General features: G+C 45.3%; 1 long non-coding RNA gene across 1 annotated transcript; it reads left to right on the forward strand.

The window, feature by feature from the left end:
• The first annotated feature begins 757 nt into the window (after nt 1-757).
• On the forward strand, nt 758-20,820 carry LOC309642170. The gene is made up of 2 exons (XR_014253023.1): nt 758-1,931; nt 2,477-20,820. It is a non-coding gene; the product is annotated as an uncharacterized lncRNA (long non-coding RNA).
• The last annotated feature ends 822 nt before the right edge of the window (nt 20,821-21,642 follow it).

Below are 21,642 nucleotides of genomic sequence, written 5' to 3' on the forward strand. Positions count from 1 at the left end.
AATCCTTCGCCAACAAATGTCATTGCGGTTCCAAAAGAGGATGGGGAAGTCTCAACATAATCCCACGGGAGAAATCTTATTGTTCCTCCAAAGCATATTTTGTATCGAAACCAATGCCTAATATCTGTGACATTCTAGAGCTTTAAAGGAAGGATTTGGCTCTGCCGGTACACAGCCGTCTGAGCCTCCAGCGTCTTCAGTCAATCAGGATAGTTCTGGTTAAAGCAGATATGTTGGCCAACAGAATCAGGGCTGATTTCCAGCTCATTCCTAATATGGCCCTGCCCCAAACCCTCTCTCAATTGCCCCACTCCTTTTGGGCCACGTTCTCATGGGTACCAATGTGGATACACGTAAGACATGCCCGAACACCCCATGTATTTACTTATCATTCAGTGACTATTTTTCAAGCCCCTGCTTTGGCCATTGAACTACAAGGGTGAGCAGCAACAGACGCGTCCTTGCTCAAAATGTGTGCAATCTAGACTGTCTGTCCGAGGACAAAACGCTGCAACCCCCCTTGCGATAGCCAAGATTTCAAGCCAAGAATGCCAATTAAATGTCGATCAGGTGATAACGCTTTGAAAGGTCATAATTATAATTTTATTAAGCTGTGATCAGGGAGATAAGATAAATGTCATAGAAATGTGTCTAATATTGGTTACATATTACATTACAGAACAATTATGAATTTGTGTATCTTGTGTACATTAAAATTTGGATATGTTTAAGGGCAAAAGCCGAGTCTATTTTTTTTTTTTTTAATCTGCTGGATGAGGAATTGATTTTAATTCTTTCTCTGCTAATTAAAGGGGAATTAGAGGGACTCCCTTGGTGGTGCAGTGGTTAAGACTCTGTGCTCCCAGTGCAGGGGGCCTGGGTTCGATCCCTGGTTAGGGAACTGGATCCCACATGCATGCTGCAACTAAGAGCTTGCATGCCACAACTAAGGAGCCCGTAGCTACAACTAAGGAGACCAAGTGCCACAACTAAAGAGCCCGCGAGCCACAACTAAGACCTGGTGAAACCAAATAAATAATGAAATAAATAAAATAATAATAAAAACTTTTAAAAAGGAGAATTAGAAAAACAAACTGCTAAAGCACTAAATACATTTTGATTACTTATGGATATAAGCAGTTATTTGGGTTTCATTCCTTTGCTTACTGAAAGCATAATGATAGGTGAAATCAAGAGTTAATAGTGTAATAGTGAGGGTTTATTTGGCAGATGGAATGAGGTCTGCTGTTTTCCCTCCTTATAGCTGGGAATGTGAAGTTACAGGGTTTGCTCTTGGGTAAAGTCACGCAGCATTTAGCCACTGTTCAAATAAATCGAGCTATTCAGAAATGGAAAAAGGCTCCAGCTGGGGGAGAAGGTGATGAGTGTGGTTGCAGCTGGGTTCCATTTAAGGTGCCTGGGGGAGCCGGGGAGAGCCCTCCAGCAGACAGCTGGGCAGGGAGGGTCAGCTCAGGATGGGGACCGGATATGAGGGAGGAGATGGGATGATAGCTTGATGGAGGAAGGTTCAGCAGAAGGATTTTTTTTTTGGCTTAAAACAACACGAATTTATTATCTTACAGTTTTGGAGGTCAGAGTCCAAAATCGGTCTCAATGGGCAAAAATCAAGGTGGAGGCAGGGCTGTACTCCTTTCTGGAGGCCCTAGGGGAGAGCCCATTTCCTTTCCCTTTCCAGCTTCCAGAACCTTGGTTTGTGGCCTCTTCCTCCTACCTCAAGGCCAGCAGTGTTTGTCCGAGTCCTTCCCACACGACCGTCTCTCTGGTTCTGTATTCAGATTCCCCCTCCAACCCCCCTATTTTTCTTTTTTAGGATTTTTTTTAAACATAGTAAAGAGTGGTGCTTACAGACCAAGGCAAAGGAGAGAATGGAAGTGGACACACTAGGCTGCCTAAGGATGAAGGAGGAGTAGGTGAGGCTGGTGCATATTGGGTGGGGTGTGCTCCTGGAAGGGGGACCCGCTTCTGGGTGAGGGGCACATGGCATGAGTGGGTGGGGGGAGGAGATGAGAGAAACCTTCAGGGGAAGAGGGAGGACTTGAGTCTCTCTGGAGTGACCGCTTCCTCATATGGAGGTGGAGGGTGGGTCTTCATCTGAGAAGAAGGTGCCTCAGGTGGGACCTTGGAGAAGGTGGGCGGGGCCACCAGCTGGAGGAGGCCCCGGAGCTGGGAGGTGGTCTGGATTTAGAGAGGGTCCGTGATCCTGCTTTGGGGTTTCCCAACAGGGTTCAGCAGATCTGGAGTGAGACGGGAGAAAATGATGGGAGGGGATTGAAAATCATTCCTGCAGGCAAAAGTGAGGAGATGGAGCCACGAGAAGGCTGGGGGGCAAGCTTCCTGAGGCTGGCTGCCCAGTTAGTCTCCTGGGAAGGCTTCGGCAGTGCCAGGGCTGGGGTCCCACCCAGATCAGTTAAGTCAGGTGTCTGGGGTGGGAGCCAGCTTTGGTGTATTTTAAAAGCTCCCCAGGTGATTCCAGGGCCAGTCAGAGCTGAGAACTGCTGGTGGGACACAAGGAAATGCACAGTCAGCACACCAGAACTTTTGGAGAAGCTAGAAGGGGACTGAGGATGCCGTGGAAGATGGGAGGAAATGAGAGGAGCTCACCTGAGCATGCACAGGAGTGAGTGGTGGGCGTGTGTGCACACGCATGCGTGTGCACACAAGCAGTGGTATGACGGTGGCTCAGCACGTGGAGCAGATTTGTAGAACTGGAGCACAGGACTGAGAAAAGTGTATTTGTGAGTGTATTTGGATCTTTTACAAAGATATCAAAACTGAATCTCATTTGACTATTCATTTAACAAATCACCTTTATAAAATATTTGAGCAAACATGAGGAGTAAATATTTGAGTGTCCTAGAAGTTCAGGCTGCCCATCATGAAGGAGAGAGATTTAAAGAGTCCTGGAAACTGGGGTCCAGTCTGCGCTGCAAAGGAACTCCCAGCTTCAAACTCATTCATGACTCAGAGAAGGAGCGTTGGCTGGTGTGCAAGGAAAACAGGAGGAAATGTGAGAAAGTAGGCGGGGTGCTGGGGCATGAGATGACACCAGGACATGACGAGGTTCTCAGGCCTGGATGATGGCAGCATTTGGGGACAGAAGAAGACCATGCACTTCCCCCTCTATGCTGTACCGCCAGACCCCAAGACACCACACCTGCCCAGCATACAGGCATTATTGAAAGGGACTACCAAAAGAGCATCCAGAGTGTCTTTGCAGTGGACAGTTATGAAGGCTGGTCTTTGCTTGCTGGGTTAGCGCAGCTTTGGTACACAGCTCGCTTATTTATTATCTTTGTGGAATCTGGCAAGTTACTCCTAAGTATGGTTTTCACATTCTTATATTGGGGCTACTTATAAAACTCACCTCCTAGGATTAAGGATTACATGAGAGGATGCATGCAAAGTGTTTTTCACTGTGTCGGGTGAAAGGGTGAGAGTTCTGCGGGTAGGCACTCTGGCTACCTGGAAGGTTCCAATGGCCAGTCGGTGAGGCTGGCAGGGTGACCCCTCTGGGTCCCTTCTCCTGGATGCATGGTGCTGTGGGGCGGTGCCCACTTGTTATCAAGACTCTTTGCCATTAAATCTTCACAAAATCGGGTCCTTAGTTAAATTCTCTTGCACCAAGAGTGGATTGCATTAGTTCCTATAGAACTGAGGAACACTGGGTGGGTGTCGGGTCTTATGTGGTCTTGACCCCTCATCCTGCCTTGCTAAGGGAAGACCTGGCCATTCCACCCCGACCCCCAGCTGGAGGTAACGTTTCTCTTTTCTCCTCTGAGCTCCCTCACAGCCCTGAGCCCACTGCTTTGTTAAGTATCTACTTCATTTTCCTCCTAGACTGCAGGGCCTTAGGGACAGGCTCACATCCATTCCTTTCACCTTTACCTTGTCACAGCACTTAGTTCTCTGTCTGACCTTCACCAACGATTTATTGCACTAATGAACGAGGGAGTGTTTCAAAACACCAACCACTAAAACAAGTATATGCAGATATGGGCATTTTTTTAACCTTCTTAATTTTAACAAAATGGACATTTTCCGTTCTAGAAGTGGCAATGATCATTTTGCTTTACCAAGCTGCCGCAGGTAAAGTAAAGATGGGTCTACAAAGATGACAACGTTTTACTGAGGTCATATTGGTGGAAAAGAACTCTCCAATTTTTCTCCTCTGAAAATAGATTCCCTTTAGTTATTTATTTAATAGCTGTGATCACAGGTAGAGAAGATAACAATTTTTGCTCTGGACTAAATATATATGAAGAGATACATTTCACGAGAAAAAGTGCCCAAAGCAAAAACCGCTTTCCCCCCAGAACTCTGGTTAAGATGAACAACCCCAGTGGGCTCTCAGAGGAACATGTCATAACAACGTAGTCTCTCAGGGATGTCATAAAAACGTGCGGAGGTCAGACCACCTCCTCCATTCAGCATGAAAGAGACACACCAGAAAGCTGGGAACTGCCTTCCTGGGCTCTGCAGAATGAATCACTCCATCTATATTTTAAGTCCCTAAGCACTCAAGTGTACACAAGATTAATCAGATTCAGAACGTGGCTTTTAAAAAATCACATATGCAGCAAACTCCCTTTACCCTTTCCCTTAGATGACTACAAAGATCAGTTCATTGTTCTTAAACATTCGGACAAAAACAACAACAACAACAAAAAAAACCCACGTAGGTAATTTTTTTAAACCAAAGAAACTAAAGGTACCTAATGCCCAAGGAGCAAACTGGAAACTTGAAAGCAGCTGGGCAAGTACTAATGGACCCATAAAGCACTGCCCTGCCTCTGCCTGATACCTAATTACTCATCGGCATGGCCTTTGTTCAGCCAGTGCCTGCTTTTACAATGCAGTCAAACAAGGTAGAACTGTGTCCATTTATGGGAAAGTCAAAGACCAATAAATAAAAAGTTTAATTTCCTGATTCCCTGAAGTCGATGGGGCTTAGAAAATACTCACCAATTCTTGCAATGACAGTCTGTTAAAAAAACCGTGTGAGCAGCACCTCGTATCAAATTTCATTGCTCGTAAAAGAGAATCAGATTATGTTAAGTGAAAAAAAGCAGGGTACGACGTCCTGTGTGTTTACAACTACAAAACTATCTGCTTAGGGCAAAGGACTGGAAATGTCCAATTGCTATGAGACGTTCGTGATGGGGGCAGGATTCGGGGAGACTGTTTTCCCTGTTTTCTAAATTTTCTGCTGCTATTTTCGTTTCACAACAGCAACAAAAAATTAGACATCGATCGGTAAAACAATTAGTTAATTGTTTAGCAGATCTTGTTCCTCAGAACAAAGAGCGTCACATGAGGCTTCCAACGTTAAGCGAATCAACTAAAAACCAAGAAATTCAATTAAGTATCGGAGGACTGAGCGTCTTAGCTTTCATCTGGAGGACGGTTGATTTTTACAGATGTCCAAAGTAACTCCATTAATAAAAAATAATCCTTCATCAGGTCTTTCCACTTATTGAATTCTATCAGGTACTTAATAATATTTAGGAAACTTTTTCTCCCTCAGTTTGATATGGAAAGATGAGGCAATGAACCGGGTGTATAATTCCTATCTCTCGTCATTTCCCATTGTTTAGAAAACGGCTTGGGAGAGACTAGCTGGATTGCTCACATGGACTGTTTACAGGGAGCAGACCCTGCATGAAAGTGGACAGAACATGCACTGACTTATTGCAGCCCACACTGTCAGGCTGAGCAGGTCAGCGCCAGCTTTCCATCCAGAGACTATGTCCAAGGGGCTCACTGCTGGCTGCCGCTGTGTCAGCTGACATGGAAGAGCTGGAGGCGAGGCATTTGCTGGACTGGCTCTCTTGCCTCCTCCTTTCTGCTTTTCCCCATCACCTTCACTGGCTTCCCTTTTTTCCAACCATTTCTCAAAGGGTGGTCCTTAGAGTTCCGCTCCTCGCCCTCTCCTTCCCCTCCCTCCTCTCACTTGCATGCATTTTGTTGGTCAGTTACTCAGCTAGACAACCATTTATTCAGCAAAACTGGCTGCACCCTCTCCAGGTGCACAGCAGCTTCAAGAAAAAGGAGAGTGGCTTCCCTCTGGGAGGGCACATTCCCGTGGGGAGGAGGCATGCAGACCAGCAGAAATGATTTAACTTTAACCAGATACATGCCCCAAGGCAGGGCCTGGCTTGGGCTGGCTCCTTACATGTCCCAGAAGCACGTACCTCAGCAAGTCCAAATGTTAGCTCAAGCTCCCCTCCCCCTTGTACCCCACATTTTGGTTAAAGACACCACCATCTATCTAGTCACCAAAGCCCAAACCTAGATGCCTCCCTCCCTTCTCTCACCCCCAGCATCCTGTCTTTCTGCCTTAGGAACGTCTCTTTAATAATTTCCTTCTTTCTATTCCCACCACAACTGGGGCACAGCCGTCCCTCACTTGCCGTCATCTTTTGTCATATGCTCTTGTTCCTCCATGGCCACCAGGCTCCGAGTAATTACTCTAAAACACGCCTAACTGCATGGTGCCCTTGCTTGAAAAACACTGAAGGCTCCGGGCAGTGAATGAAGTTCACTTCCCTGCCGTGGTCCTCAGCCACTAACGTCAACCTCCATGCGCAGCCTCTAACCACACACTTCCTACGCCACTTCTGGGCCTTGAGTGCCTGTCATTTCCCAAGCACATGGCACTCACGGACACCACTGAGCCTTGGCTCATGCTGTTCTCTCTACCTAGACTGCTTCCCCCACATCCTATCAGAAGGAGCAATCCTGGGAAAAATCCTGTTCGTCTGTTGTTCGGGTCCCAAGTCCAGTGCCATCTTCTCAGGATCTTCTCACTCCCCAGTCCTGCCCCTAAGGTGTCTCCTTTCTGATAAAAGCACAGAAAGTGTTCGCCATCAGGAGTGAGATCTCCAAGAGATCTTCTAGCTACACCAAGAGAGCTTCTAGCTACAGAATCGTCCCCGGCAAAGCTTGTGGGTAGGGATCACGATACCAGGCTTTGGTATTTCTGAGTACTAGGAAATTTTTTAAGATTAAAAAATACTCGTATTTTTAAAAATAAAAAAATCTGAATTAAGACTCAAGATATACTCAGATAATTATAGGCAGCAGTAAATTTGCAGATTAAATGAGGTTGCACTCATTGAGAAAGCATTCTGACCACACCTTTCCCGCCTAAAAAAATCCTTTCAGGGTATCTGATTGTTGCTCCAATGTCCGTTTCCAGGGTTACTAATGAAATTGAGGTGTGTGTGTTTTAATGTGTATTAGTAATTCGTATTTCTCCCAGAGTCCTTGATGAAATCCTCTTAAAGTGCAGGTGGAGGTGGGAGTCGGGAATGGGGGCAGGGGCCGTGTGGGGGGACACTTCTCAGAAGAGGAGAGTAGAGAGAAGTCCCCATTCCCTCCCTTCCTGGAGCCTGACCACCTCCCACCCATCTGTGCTAGAGCCCCTCCCCTGCCCTCCCTTTTTTCCTTCAAGAACAAAATCCTATACAATTTCACTTCTTCTCTGGGATGATTTACTCTAATTGGGACTTCTCCCTTGGTGCTTCTTCTAGAGACACTTGATCAGGAAGGATAGGGGCCTTCAATCCTACATGCTGACCCACAGTTGGCTGGAGAGCATGTTAGGACTAGGGGCAGAAGATGATGACAGTCATACCTCACATAAAAATAAAATACAACGTAGGTTCATTATTGAAATGTTCGCAGTCAGTCTTCAAGACGGTCCCCAAAGATGCATGCCTCACTGTATTCATGCCCTGTGTAGTCCCCTCCCAGATTGAATCGGGACTGGCTTCTTGTGACCAACAGAAATGGTGGAGGTGATCATACTGACTTCTGAGGCTAGGTCATAGAAATGGATAGAGCTTCTGCCTGGCATTCTCTCTCTCTGTCTCTTAGGACACTCGCTAGGCTCTGAAGAAGCCCAAACCGGCCCTCATGAAGAGCCCTGTGCTGATGAAACTGAGGCCCCCAGCCTACAGCCAGCTTCCACCACCAGATCTGAATAGGGAAGCCTTCAGATGTTTCCAGCCCTCAGTTTTTAAGTCTCCACACAAGACCCCAGAGAAACCATCCCCTTCCTGAATTCCTGACTCACCGAATGGTTGTTCTGCACCATTATGTTTTGGGGTAATTTTTTATGCAGCCTCAGCAGCTGGACCAAGATAGTGAAAAGCCAGTAATTAGAATTTTTCCCCAGTATTGTGATCACCAAATGTGAGCATGCCTCACAGGCTCTAAGGTCAAGCAGAGATGTCTGATAAATGCCTGTTGGAAAGAATAACTACTCACAGATGAGGCTCTGTAGTTAGATGTATAGACAGACAGCTACGTAGGATATTGGTTAAGATACCCATGTTCAAAGTCTTAAAAATGCATGGTAGGCGACCATACAGATGAATACCACAAGAGGGCAGGTGTACATATGGAAATAGGGCTTTCATGGACTTAACCCTAGTCTCTCATGTTGACTTTTTTTTTTTTTACATTTCACTGATGATTTTGTTAGATATTGATCACTGCCTACAGATGGGCTTCATTTTGAAGAAGTGAATCTACATTTCAAAACGCAACCATCTAGGAAAGACTTCAGTAGGAAAGGTTCCCTAACAGTTAATCTAACAAAGCCATATTTGTATTTCTTATAAAACATATTTTTGTAATGAAAACACCTACAATTTCATTACTAAGAAAAATTGAGCTGCTATTTTTAAATGTCAGTGGGATAAACATTTCCTGACTTATATCACTGCATGAATGCAGATGTGCTATTTACTCAATCTCATTTATTTCATAATGGGATTAAATAATGCTTCATTATTTCATAATGAACAAAGTAATATGTGATTTTGAAAAAAGAAGCAATTACACTTATTTTTCTTTCACCTCAGAGCCCCCTCCCTCAATGCATTCTGGCATTAAAATGAACTAATTTGCTGGGTAATTTAAAGTCGCCTCAATTTCTCCAGAAAGATGAAGAAATAGGCTTCTCAGACCCTGGGGTTTTACTGATTACAAATTGTTTTACTCAAAATGTTTCTTGTAAACTCCAGACAGCCTCGCTCATGGAGTGCTTCTTATACATTACGCATTCAGTACTTTTTTGTGGCTGGTCAGTGCACAGTTTAACTGCACTTATGGTACCAACAGCGCTGAAACGCTGAAGGCTTTAATGGGTCGCTCACTTGCAATTTGCCCCTCACCAACCCAGAGCTGCTGAATGGAGGCCCTAGAGCTTAGCGGTAGAGTGTTGGGGTTGGGAGTCCTGTGACCTTGGACAACTCAGTAGCCGCTCTGAATGTCTCATCTGTAAAATGGAGCTCTTACTTCTGTTTTTCTCAAGAGGATGTTGTGAGGATGGCATGAGATACGGATGTAAAGCACTTGACCTTGTGCCTGGCATATAGCAGGCTGTTCTACCTCCCCCCACCCCAGCTATGCCTCTCCTGTGACCACACACCACCTGTGGGGCATCTACTACATTACCTGGGACATAGCAGCACTTGGCAGACAGTTAGCTATGATTACTGCCCTGCTTTTTGTTCTATAAACATCTTTAAAAATGATTTCGAAAGCGAAGATGCTAAACAAGTGTTGCATCTCCATTACTAGCTGTGTACAAATGTATGCCCTCTCTACAGTCTTCTAGAAGATTCCTCCAGAACGGGTGTTCCTTTCCATGCTTCCATGCTGCATCTGAAGATACAACTATTACCACTGGAAAAACTCCCAGATCAATGAAGGCTTGAGTCCCATTTTCCTGGTCGGTGATGGTGGAGACGGACACACTGATCTATTACAAAAGGCAGCGACTTCCAAAGCAGCCCATCTGCTGGTTTCCCCTCTGAAGGTTTGCTGCAAAGGGATTCTAGGAAGATTTCACACAACTGCCACAAACCCACATCAGAGGCCACAATAACAAATTAGCTGTAGAGGGACATTAGCTGTGTTTCCATGTCCGGGGTGCTGAGGTGGGAATCATTTACGACAGAACATGCACTGTTTGCATTAAGCAGACCTGGCTTATGCAGTGACTCCAAATGGAGTTCTTTAAAGCTATGCTCCCTTCCAGGCCAGCACACAAAGTCAGATGTTTTTATACAGGAGAATTCTACAACAGCTGCATTTTTTCGCCTTCAACATGCCAAATGTTTCTTATCATTTCATGGTCCCAAATATATTTTACTATGAGGTTTTTTTTTTTTTTTTAAAGCACCAGTAACTTGCATAACCTTTAACCTGTGAGTGTAAACATGCTAAATTTGGACAGGCAGTAAATTGTGACTCTAGTCTTAAAGCCACTTGGGTTAGCCTGGACAAATCTCTTAACCTCTCAGCTGGAGAATCTTTGAAGAGACTTTTGTGGCTTTAACATTCCCGGAGTCACACTGGGCACTTCCCAAATCCCACGGTGGGCGGGGTTGGTGCCCTCCTCTGGGCTCCAGGGTGCCCTGGGCTCCCTTCTGTTGAGCGCTGCTCCTCTGACCCTGAGGCTCTCCTCACTGGTTAGTCTCACACTCCACGGTGTGTTCCTCGAGCACAGGGACTGTGTCTTACCACTGTAGCATCTGTCATAGTTCAGGCAGCTGTAACAAGATATCATAGACTGGTATGTCTGAAACAGCAAACATTTATTTATTTATTTATTTATTTATTTTTAAATCAGGACTCTTTTTTTTTTTTTAAGATAGATTTTATTCATTTTATTTTATTTATTTATTTTTGGCTGCGTTGGGTCTTTGTTGCTGCGCGCATGGTTTCTCTAGTTGCAGCGAGTGGGGGCTACCCTTCGTTGCAGTGCACGGGCTTCTCACTGCAGTGGCTTCTCATTGCAGAGCACGGGTTCTAGGTGCACGGGCTTCAGTAGCTGTGGCACGTGGGCTCAGTAGTTGTGGCTCGCGGGCTCTAGAGCACAGGCTCAGTAGTTGTGGCGCACTGGCTTAGTTGCTCCGTGGCATGTGGGATCTTCCTGGACCACGGATTGAACCCTTGTCCCCTGCATTGGCAGGCAGATTCTTAACCACTGTACCATCAGGGAAGCCCAGCAAACATTTATTACTTATTGTTCTGGAGGCTGGGAAGCCAGCAGTTGGGTTCTAGTGAAAGCTCTCTTCCTGGTTTGCAGACAGCTGTCTTCTTGTTGTAACCTCACATGGCAGAGAGAGAGAGAGAGGAAGAGAGAGCGAGCACTCTGGTCTCTTACTCTTCTTATAAGGGCACCAACCACATCATTGGGGCTCCACCCTCATGACCTCCCAAGGGCCTCACCTTCAAATACCATCACACTGGTGGTTAAGATTTCAGCACATGAATTCTGGGGGGACACAAACATGCAGTCCAAAACAGTATCCCAAGAGCCTCACACAGACCTGGACCATTTCCCAAGATCACAACATGAATGGTGCCCCCTGGAGTTGTACTATATGGTGGCCCATCTTATTAGCACTCAAATACTTGTTGAATAAGACATTTAATAAATTATAACATATTTCTGATTCAAAACTTTTTTTAATATTTTTATTCCAGTTAAGTTTGGTGGTGTTTTATAATAATGTAAAATGCAATGCTTAAATAGAAAATGACATTTTAAATTAAAGTCATGCTTTCAAAGAACTTAAGTTAATAGATTTTTTTTTTTCTGAATGACTCTAAGCATGACTTAAATATTCTAACAGGCCAATGGTTTATTGATCAGAAAACTTAGGTATTAAATTACTGGCTGAATACTGCCCTAGGAATCCCATTTGTCTTTAGATTATAGGGTGATTAATTTGATAAATATCCAAGACATATATTCATCTTTTTAACATCTAAAAGCATAATCTGATGTTCATTGTTCTTCTATGCAGAGATGTTCTAAAGAAGGGTCTGACCCCCCAATTAAGCAATCGAAATTTTTTCCAAGTGTCAATATGCCCCAAATTCAGATTAGTGACAACATCTCACTTACGTGTATTTTTTTAACCTTGTTCTCTCTAGATTCTTCCCCTACTGGAGACACAAAATTCAACAAATCCTGTTGACTCTGGAAAGTAACAAAGACGGATTTAAGTTAATCCAGTGCTTGAAGTGGGACCCGGGGCAGCTTGCCAAGATCATGTTATTCTTTTGTTTGGAATCCTACCACCCACCACCCACTGCCAGGAAGCTCCCTCCTTCCCTTCTTACTCTCCTCTCTTCTTTCTTCCCATCTAGCTGCACGGGGTCCCAACCACCTGTGCCAAGCAGGAAAGGAGACCCCTGGGAGGTCACACAGGGGCAAGGGGGAGGCCCCTGGGCTCCGCAGACTGTGCCATCCTGGGGTAAGCCCGTGGAGACCTCAGGGTCGCTCAGTCTGTACGCAGATATATCAGTACCGGGGCCTGACTGTAAGTGTTGGTATTGGGTTGAGTGATCTCACTGGTGCTGCCTTGCAGCTCCTGGCTCAGCCGGGTAGCTCATCCCCCGGGAAATCTCCACTCTCTGGTCACCGTCCTTTTCCCCACTTCGTGGCCTCTCCTAGCGTGGCCTTCAGAGCCAGGGAGAATTCTCCATTTTGGCATCAGCCTTCTACTCTAGCCTGTGAGCTCTCAGAGGGAGGGAAAGTTCGCTTTCTTCTTCAGATCTTTAATCTTGGTGCAGAGCAGGCCCTTCACTGGCTGGAAAAGTGAATGAATGAATGAGCAGAAACCAAATGAGAGAGTGTGCATGGAAGTGCTTTGTAAACAGCAAAGCACTAGGCGAAGCACATGAACATCAGTGACTATTCTCTTTACATCCGCCGCTGCCAGGGCCTTGCCCAGGACAGAGCAGGAGCTCAGCACCATCTTTGGAAATGAAGTCTGGAAGGCTGAAGGGAGCCCACGACGGCAGGCTGGGCCCCCAGGAAGCAGAGACTCCGGTGCCGTTCAGTGTGCAGATGTTCACTCGGGAGAGCTTGTGGCACCAGACCTCTGGGAGGGAGGAGCAGGAAGTGGGACTGGCAGAGGGAGAAGTCGGGCTGTGACGCTAATGGCCCGATGACAGCCTTGGCTGTCCCCGTGGGGAGACCTGAGCTAGGATGGCCCTTCAGAGTTGTTCTGACTTGGGTCAAGATGGCCTGGCCTTTATCCCCTGTACTGATCAGACATCGGATGTGGGTCGCCCAGGAAGGGGCACGACCTTGGGCCAGGCAGCCCTTCAATCCCCAAAGGTGTGCGCGGCGGGGGGTATGTCTGACAGCACTACAGAGTCTACTACACCTGCTCTTATGGAATTCATGACCCGAGGGAGCATACTTGGAGCTGAGGAAGCTGGGCTTGGTGAATCCTTCACCCACAGTGGAGGCAGCCTTGAGCTTGAAAAACACAGCCTGGTGTATACATGGCGGGGGGCGGGTCTTTGCTGCTAAAGTGGTTCTGTACTAGGCCAGGTGCTGGGACCCTCAATAGTCCAAGACTGGGCCTCTGGGGTGCTGGAACGTTCTGTCTCTCACTCTGAGTGTGGGGTTACATCAAGTGGTGCACTTATGACATTGACTTTCCTATATACGTTATGTAAACTACATCTCAGTAATGCTCTTCAAATTATTTTAAAAGTTTGCAAGAAATGTGTCATGTTCAATCTTCCAGTCTGCCTCCTGTTTCTCCTTTTAAAAGAGAAAACATCATTGGGGTTTTATGACGCACAATTCTGCCAACCCCCAGATGGAAACAAACACTTTAAAACTAAACTATGAGCTGAGCCAGAACGTCAAAATAATCTTTGGCACAAAGCTGAATTTCACTTTACATTTGGACACCTCTCCATTCTCTACTCAAACCCTTTAACAGCCTCCCATCTCACTCAAAAGAAAAATTTAAAACTTTTTTTTGTGGGGAGTTGGGATTGCAACTATTTTTAGTTCTTTTCACAAAACTTTCACTGTGCCTCTACTCTGCCAGCCACTGCTCTGGCTCTGGGCTTGGAAACAAGGGTGAATGAGGCCCAATCCCTGCCCACAAGGGGCACACGGGAGCTTCCATGCACACGTGCCAGCTATGTGGTGGCCAATCTGGGTGCGTGGGTTGGGGGGAGACAAGGATCAGCATGGACTTTCTGGAATAAGTTCTCCCTTGCCAGTTTGGAGAAACTGTGATCTAAATGGTCTGGCTTGTCTCCTGGAAACCTCATTTTGCTTGTGTTTGTTCTCCAAACTCCAGATCTCCCTGGCCACTCCACGGTGATGGCTCCTATGTTGCCTTTGTGCGTTTGTACTCTTGCCTTTGTACGCCCTTCCTTATCTTTCTATGCAAAAAGGCGCTTGCCCTTAGATCCCCGGGCTTGCTGTTGGAGGGCCAGTGGCTTCCCCTGGAATCCTCTGCACCCGAGTCTCCTCTTACAAAGCCCTCGCTGCAGGGTCCCCAAGTTCCCTGGTCGGTGCTCCATTAAATTCATACAGCGTCAGCTACTGTTCTCTGGTCTCTTTTTTTAAACGGCAGAACTGTACATCTCACCCTGTGGAAGGTTCCTTCCTCATCTCAGTCCTCTTAAACTTCCATGTAAGATTAGCCCACAATACCAAGGTGGGCGGGGCAGCCTGGGGGACCTGAGGGCCTGAGTGACACCTTCAGACTGAGCCTGACCAGCAATGACCCTCCCACCTCTTCCTTCAGCCCCACTGATCCCTTCACTCAGGAAGGTGTAAAGAACCAGATCTTTTGTTTCCGTTCAGACCCCAAACAGCCTCAAAACCACAGGACACACACTGGTGACGTTTTGGGCTTTTCACTTTGTTGTCTGCCCACTCCCAACACTCCCACAGCCTTGCTCCCAGCTCCAGGGGAAGGAGTGTCCTGCCAACGATCTTTGGAGCATCAGGCGTTGCCCCCGCATCCTTTCACTATCGTTTGGGGAGTTTTCAGAGTAACCCTGGGCAGCAGGGGGTCTTGGGAGATGAGGACACTCAGCAGCCATAGTGTGTGTGGTTTTTGTTTGTTTTTTTAAATTTATTTTATTTATTTATTTTTGGCTGCACTGGGTCTTTGTTGCGGTGCGTGGGCTTCTCATTGCGGTGGCTTGTCTTGTTGCAGAGTACAGGCTCTAGGCACGTGGGCTTCAGTAGTTGTGGCACGTGGGCTCAGTAGTTGTGGCTCGCAGGCTCTAGAGCGCAGGCTCAGTAGTTGTGGCGCACGGGCTTCGTTGCTCCGCGGCATGTGGGATCTTCCCGGACCAGGGCTCGAACCTGTGTCCCCTGCATTGGCAGGCAGACTCCCAACCACTGCTCCGCCAGGGAAGCCCCAGAGTGTGTTTTGCTTCCGCAAACCCTGGAATTCATTTGCTTTTCTTGAGCCTGCCGCAATTCACAGCTGGGAAAAGAGATCCAGGACTACAACATCTGTCCAGCTTAGAATAAAAAAGTCACTGCAGATAATTCTGAAAGGCTGCGACTTAAGAAGTGATGATACCAAGAGGGAAAATAATCATTGCCATAGAAAGCCTTCCAGCCTGTCCACACACGTCAACCCAGCTGATTCTCACATGTCTGTCCCCTCCAGAGCCCCATCTCCAGAGCCAGAGCAAGGAGGCGACTGATTATTTGTAAATTCAAACTGCATAGACTGCCGTTCAAAGTAATTGACCTCAAATCTTTTCTTTAATGTGTTTTTAAATCCCTGGGTACAAATTTGCCGATATAACAGTCATAGCGAGGCTGCAAAGAGCTGGAATGAACCTAAAATACTTTTCACACACCTACAGGGTCACTTCAAACCTACCTATCAGCTCTCTATAGAGCCTCACACCTTGATGTTTCAGGGTCTGTGGAGGATTTGGTTGATCGGGGACTGACACAAGCTTTCTCTCACATTTTGAAATTGGCCAATCATAGGGGTGATTTCAAGTCAGCTTCATATTAAAGATGTTACAAAAAAAGAATGAGCTAACGCAGAAAGACAATTCCTCCCAACATTGTTAATGCTACATACAATGACGGCAAATGCGATGTCAAAAATCACCTATCGTAAAGATATAAAAATGGCCGACAAGCACCCGGTTCAACATCACTAATCATCAGGGAAATGCAAATCAAAACCACCATGAGATATCACCTCATACCCATCAAGATGACTACTATCAAAAAAATAGAAAATAGCAAGTGTTGGTAAGGATGTGGAGAAATCATGTGCACTGTTAACGGGAATGCAAAATGGTGCAGCTGCTATGGAAAACAGTATGGTGGGCCCTCAAAAAATTAAAAATAGAATTTCCTTATGATCCAGCAATCCCACTTCTGGGTATATATCCTGAAGAATTGAAAACAGAGTCTTGAAGAGACATTTGTACACCCAAGTTCATAGCAGCACTATTCACAATAGTCAAAAGGTGGAAGCAAACTAAGTGTCCATCAGTGGATGAATGAATAAAGAAAATGTGAAATATATATATATATATTATATACACAATGGAATATTATTCAGCCTTAAAAAGGAAGGAAATCCTATCACATGCTGCATCATGTGTGAACCTTGAGGACATTACAATAAGTGACATAAGCCAGTCACAAAAGAACAAACACTGTATGATTCCACTCATATGAGGACCCTAGAGCAGTCAAAATCCTAGAGACAGAAAGTAGAAGAGTGGTTGCCAGGGCTGGGAAAATGGGGAGTTGTTGTTTCATGGGGACAGAGTTTCAGTTTTGCCAGATGAAAAGTTGCATAGATTGGTTGCACAACAATGTGAATACACTTAACAATACTCAACTGAATACTTAGAAATAGTTAAGATGGTATGTTTTATGTTATGTGTATTTTACCATAATTTTTTAAAAATTACATGTGGTTGCCGCCCCACTGTAATTGTCATTGACCATCCAGGAGTGTCCCGCTCAAGTGTGTGTCACCCAGGTGTGCTGAGTCCTTGACTGTATCTTCCTGACCCATGCCCACCATGGTCCCTGGACAGGGTCTGGCAAATAGGTGATCAGCACACTTTTACTGAATGTCTGAGGAAAAGAGGGAGAGAGGGAGGGAGGAAGGGGAAAAGGAATGAATAGAAAATCCACAAAAGATAAATTACAAAAGGACAGTAACCAAAGGAGAAAAGTTTCAGCTTCACCAGTAATCAAAGAGAAGCCCATTAAAGCAACAATGAGTTTCCATTTCTCACCATGAAATGAGCAAAGATTTTTACTATTATAATTTAAATACTTAATGCTAGCAAGGATTTGTTGAGATGGATAACTTCAGACAGAATTGGTACATTTCTATAAGAAACGTAGTGGTACATATGAACAGCTCTTATAAAAATTCGTATCTTTTGACCCAATAATCCCCTATCTAAAAACATATCCTAAGGAATTGATAAGATACTTAGACAAAGATTTAGGGGCAAAGATGCTTATTACAGAGTCATTTATAATAGCTCAAAGACCAGAGCTAAATATCTGGCAAATGGAAAACTCCTGGGTACGAGATGAAACATTTTGTAGCTACTAAAAATCATATCTTAGAAAAATATTGAATGATGTAAGAAATTGTTACAGTGATATATACATATAGATTATGCATGTAATAAGACTGGTTTTGTAAAAAAAAAACACACATTGAAAACAGAGAGGAAATACATCAAAATGTAAAGCTTGATTTCTAGATGAGGTGACTAGTATTGATTATCCTGTACCTTTCTATATCACCTAAATACTCTAAAATAAGCATTTGATATTTTCTAATTAAGAAATATGATTTGAAAACCATACAAATTATGTCACCATCTAAGCATCTAAAAGGGCTCAGGGAAGGCAAAAATGACGAGGCATGGTCCCTGTCCTCGAGCAGCAGACAGCAGGGTGGGGAGGCCTCCACCACGATGCTAGGAGCGTTGGTGTGCGGGTGACTGGACAGGGCGAGGGACGTCTCTGCAGGGGGGTGGTGCTTGGGCAGCCATGAAGGATTTGAACCTTTGTCTCTGCTTCCACTGGGCTTGGTAGTGCTTCCCGCTGCCTCTTCTTCCCTGACATCGCTCGTCTTGGGCACTCTGTTCTTACGGTGGGTGGACAGTGCTTTAGGGTTTATTCTCTCTGTGATCTATGTAGGCTCAACTCAGCCAACACAGGATATTCTCCAAGGTTTATCTCCTTAATACCATGGCTGCAGCAGGCTTTCACGTCAGTGCTTATTTAAGGCATCACTTGGCTTGCATCCACCCTGGCAAGGATCACTTTGCTCAGAGAGCAGGGGCTAGGAGGTGGCAGGACCTACACTGCCTGAAGGGCCATTCCAACACAAGCCTGGAGTCCCATGCTGCAGAGCTGGGAGGCAGGTGCCTTGATTGGAAAGTGGGGAAACACCCATAGCGGGGCAGTGACTTGTCCCAGACAGGATGCCAGCTCAGGGCCAGAGCTGGGACTCGGTGCTAGCTTTCCTGACACCCAGGCGGTGTGCACCCTGGTGCTGCTGGAGGGGCATGACCCTCGTTTTCCCCTGGAACACTGGACTCACTGCAGTGGTACAAAGGGAGACCAGGGCAGGCTGCTGGGAACGTGGGGGAAGGTGGTGGCTGCTTTTAGTACTGGTATGAGAATGATGAAAATTATCTTCGTGTGCACATCAGGGGACCATCTAGATACCTTTTGAAATTTAAAATTGAAAGAAATTGCAACCTAAATACAATATAGCCATCTTCTATTTTGGTTTTATATAGTTTTTTTTTTCTTGTTTATAAAAGAACCACAAGTTCTGGAAGTTTTAGCCAATGCAATAAACAAATCAAAAATGTGAATTATGAGTGGTAGAAATAAGACAAACTAAATTATTTTTAGATATTATGTTTGCTTGCTTATAAAGCCCAGGGGCACTACCTAGAGAACTACTGCAGAGAAGAGAATGACACGGTCAAATGAGCCAAGGCAGCCCCTTATCTGGCTGCAGACTCATAAGAAGGATGGATAGGATACAACTATATAACTATAAAACTATAAACATATATATGTGTATATATATGTGTGTGTGTGTGTGTATACGTGCATATTAGTTAAGCTAAATAGATACAGGTAAGGGCCGGTAAGAATAAGTGGAAATTATCAGGTGCCCTAAACAAAGCTAGAATGGTAACACGAGTGGATGCAGGTGCCTGGCATTTTTATGGGTGCTGGGGACACAAAAGTGGAAGAGAGACAGAGATCCTGCCTTCATGGGACTTGCATGCCATGGAAGGACATAGATATTAGTCAAAGAATCACACACCATGAAACATAACCATCGAGAAAGTGGTAAGAGGGAAGGTACCCGGGGTTCTGCAAGCATATAGTAAGGGGATTTCACCACGCTGGAGAAGTCAGGAAAGACACAGTTGCCACCTGCAGAGTGAGTGTAACTAACAAGTGAATTAAACGATGAAGAACAAAATCTAAAAGAACTGAAAGAAAACATCAAGGAATGATTTTGGGTAGGACTTTCTTTTTTCTCTTAGTATAATATTAAAGGAAAACATTGCTAGACTTGACCATATCAACACTTAAAGCTTCTTCATGTTGAGAAACTACCACAAAAGTAAAAAGTAAAGTGCAAATTGCAAAAACAATTTGCAATCTACATAAGCAAGAGTTGTCATTTTTTCATATATAAAGAGCTTTATCCATAAACAAGAAAAAGACACATGCACCTACACATAAATAGGCTTCAAACAGGACAGTTTCACACATGTATGTTAAAATAAGTAAATAAAAAGGCCAATAAACATACAAAATGTTCATCGTCAGTTGTCATAAAAGGCACATGAATTACAACAGTATGTCTTTATTTATTTGTTTTTGCCCATGATATTGGCAGGGATTTAAATGCTGAGGAATTAAAATGTTAGGAAGGTGGCAGGGAACAGGTGGGAATATAAATTGGTACAATTTTTCTGGAGGGCAATTTGGCAAAATCTATCCAATGCTTTAAAAATATGCCTACTTGCTAATTTCACTCAGAGAATTTACCTTCAATCAATATGCGTTTGAGCAAAGATCGTGTGAAGGATATTCACCCCCAATGTTATTTACAACAGAGCAAAACTGAAAAAAACGTTAACAGCCTAACAAAATGAAGGATGGCAGACTACTAGGCAGCCACTGAAATTTACATTGTAAAAGAACCTCATTATGGGGACAAAATGTGTTGCAATATTTGGTTACCTGAGAAAAAAGCAGGTTACACAACAGAAGAATTTGAGTAGGGAGACCAGAGACATGAACTACACGTGTATGGAAACTTGATATATGACCTATGGCCGGGTGGCATTACAAACCCGTAGGGAATAGATGGATAACTCAATGAATGGCTCTGGGGTAATTATTATCCATGTGAAAAAATAAAATGAGAGTGTTACGGCACACCACAGACAAACAAATTCCAGGTGGAAGGCCAATCTGTGAAAAGAAACTAAAATTTTAGAAGAAAATATAGCATGATGTCTGTATGATCTCAGGAAGAGAAGAATTTCTTAAAAAACAAAGAGGACATACAAACCATAAAACAAACTTTTGGTAAATACTACAATGTTAAACATTAAAAAAAAAAAAAAAAAAAAAAAAAATCTGGGGGCTTCCCTGGTGGCGCAGTGGTTGAGAGTCTGCCTGCTAATGCAGGGGACACGGGTTCGAGCCCTGGTCTGGGAGGATCCCGCATGCCGCGGAGCAACTGGGCCCGTGAGCCACAGCTACTGAGCCTGCGCATCTGGAGCCTGTGCTCCGCAACAAGAGAGGCCGCGATAGTGAGAGGCCCGCGCACCGCGATGAGGAGTGGCCCCCGCTCGCCGCAACTAGAGAAAGCCCTCGCACAGAAACGAAGATCCAACACAGCCATAAATAAATAAATAAATAAATAAAATTTAAAAAAAAAATCTGTACGAGACAATAGAGCCAAAAAACGGAAAGACAGCGACAGACTGGAAAGCAATGAATTCAATGCACATAAAAGATGAATTACTGCAGAATGTGTGAAGCAGTGCTGCTCAAACTGGTACCGACTGTCCTGAGTCAGTCCCTAGCAAAGGTCCTTCTGCTCTGTGTCAGCTAAGTCAATAGAATGAGATCGAGTTTGGTTCAGAAGCAAAGGAGAGCTTTATTCTTCGATCATGGAAAGGAGAGGTGCGCGAGCCGGGCTCTGGAGCACGCGCTCTCCAGGCAGGCCCCGGGCGGGGCCGCCGTACAAGGGTCTTGTCGGCCGGGAGGGGAGGGGGCGGGGTTCTTGCAGGGCGGGGCTCTCTCGAGGCGGGGCAGGTGCGCGGCTCACGCTCCAGATCCAGTGCGGGGCGGGCGCAGCCTCTCTGCGCACGGCCCGCCGCCGCCATCTTGAATTGTGGTGTCGAGCACAGCGCTTCTGCCCACGACCCTCGGGCTGAGGTCTCTGCGCGGCCATTTTGCACCAGGAACTCTGGTCTGAAGCGCCGAGTTCGCGGCCTCTTCACGCGGCCCCCTGTGAGGAAGTGACACCGGACTAAGCACGAAGGAAAAAAAAAAGGTTAGACTTTATTTTATTACCCAGATTCTATTTTTGTTTCCCAGGAATTGTTAATGGGCTTTGCAGGTGACAAAACTTTGTGCAGAGGAATCACCAGGAGATGTTTTGAAAATGCAGGTTCCGGTTGAGCAGGTGTGGGTGGGGCCTGAGAGTCTGCATGTTTAACAAGGTCCCAGGTGAAGTTTATGCTGCTGGACCACAG

This window comes from Balaenoptera physalus (genome assembly GCF_965194825.1).
Source record: "Balaenoptera physalus genome assembly, chromosome: 14".
Lineage (NCBI taxonomy): Eukaryota > Metazoa > Chordata > Mammalia > Artiodactyla > Balaenopteridae > Balaenoptera > Balaenoptera physalus.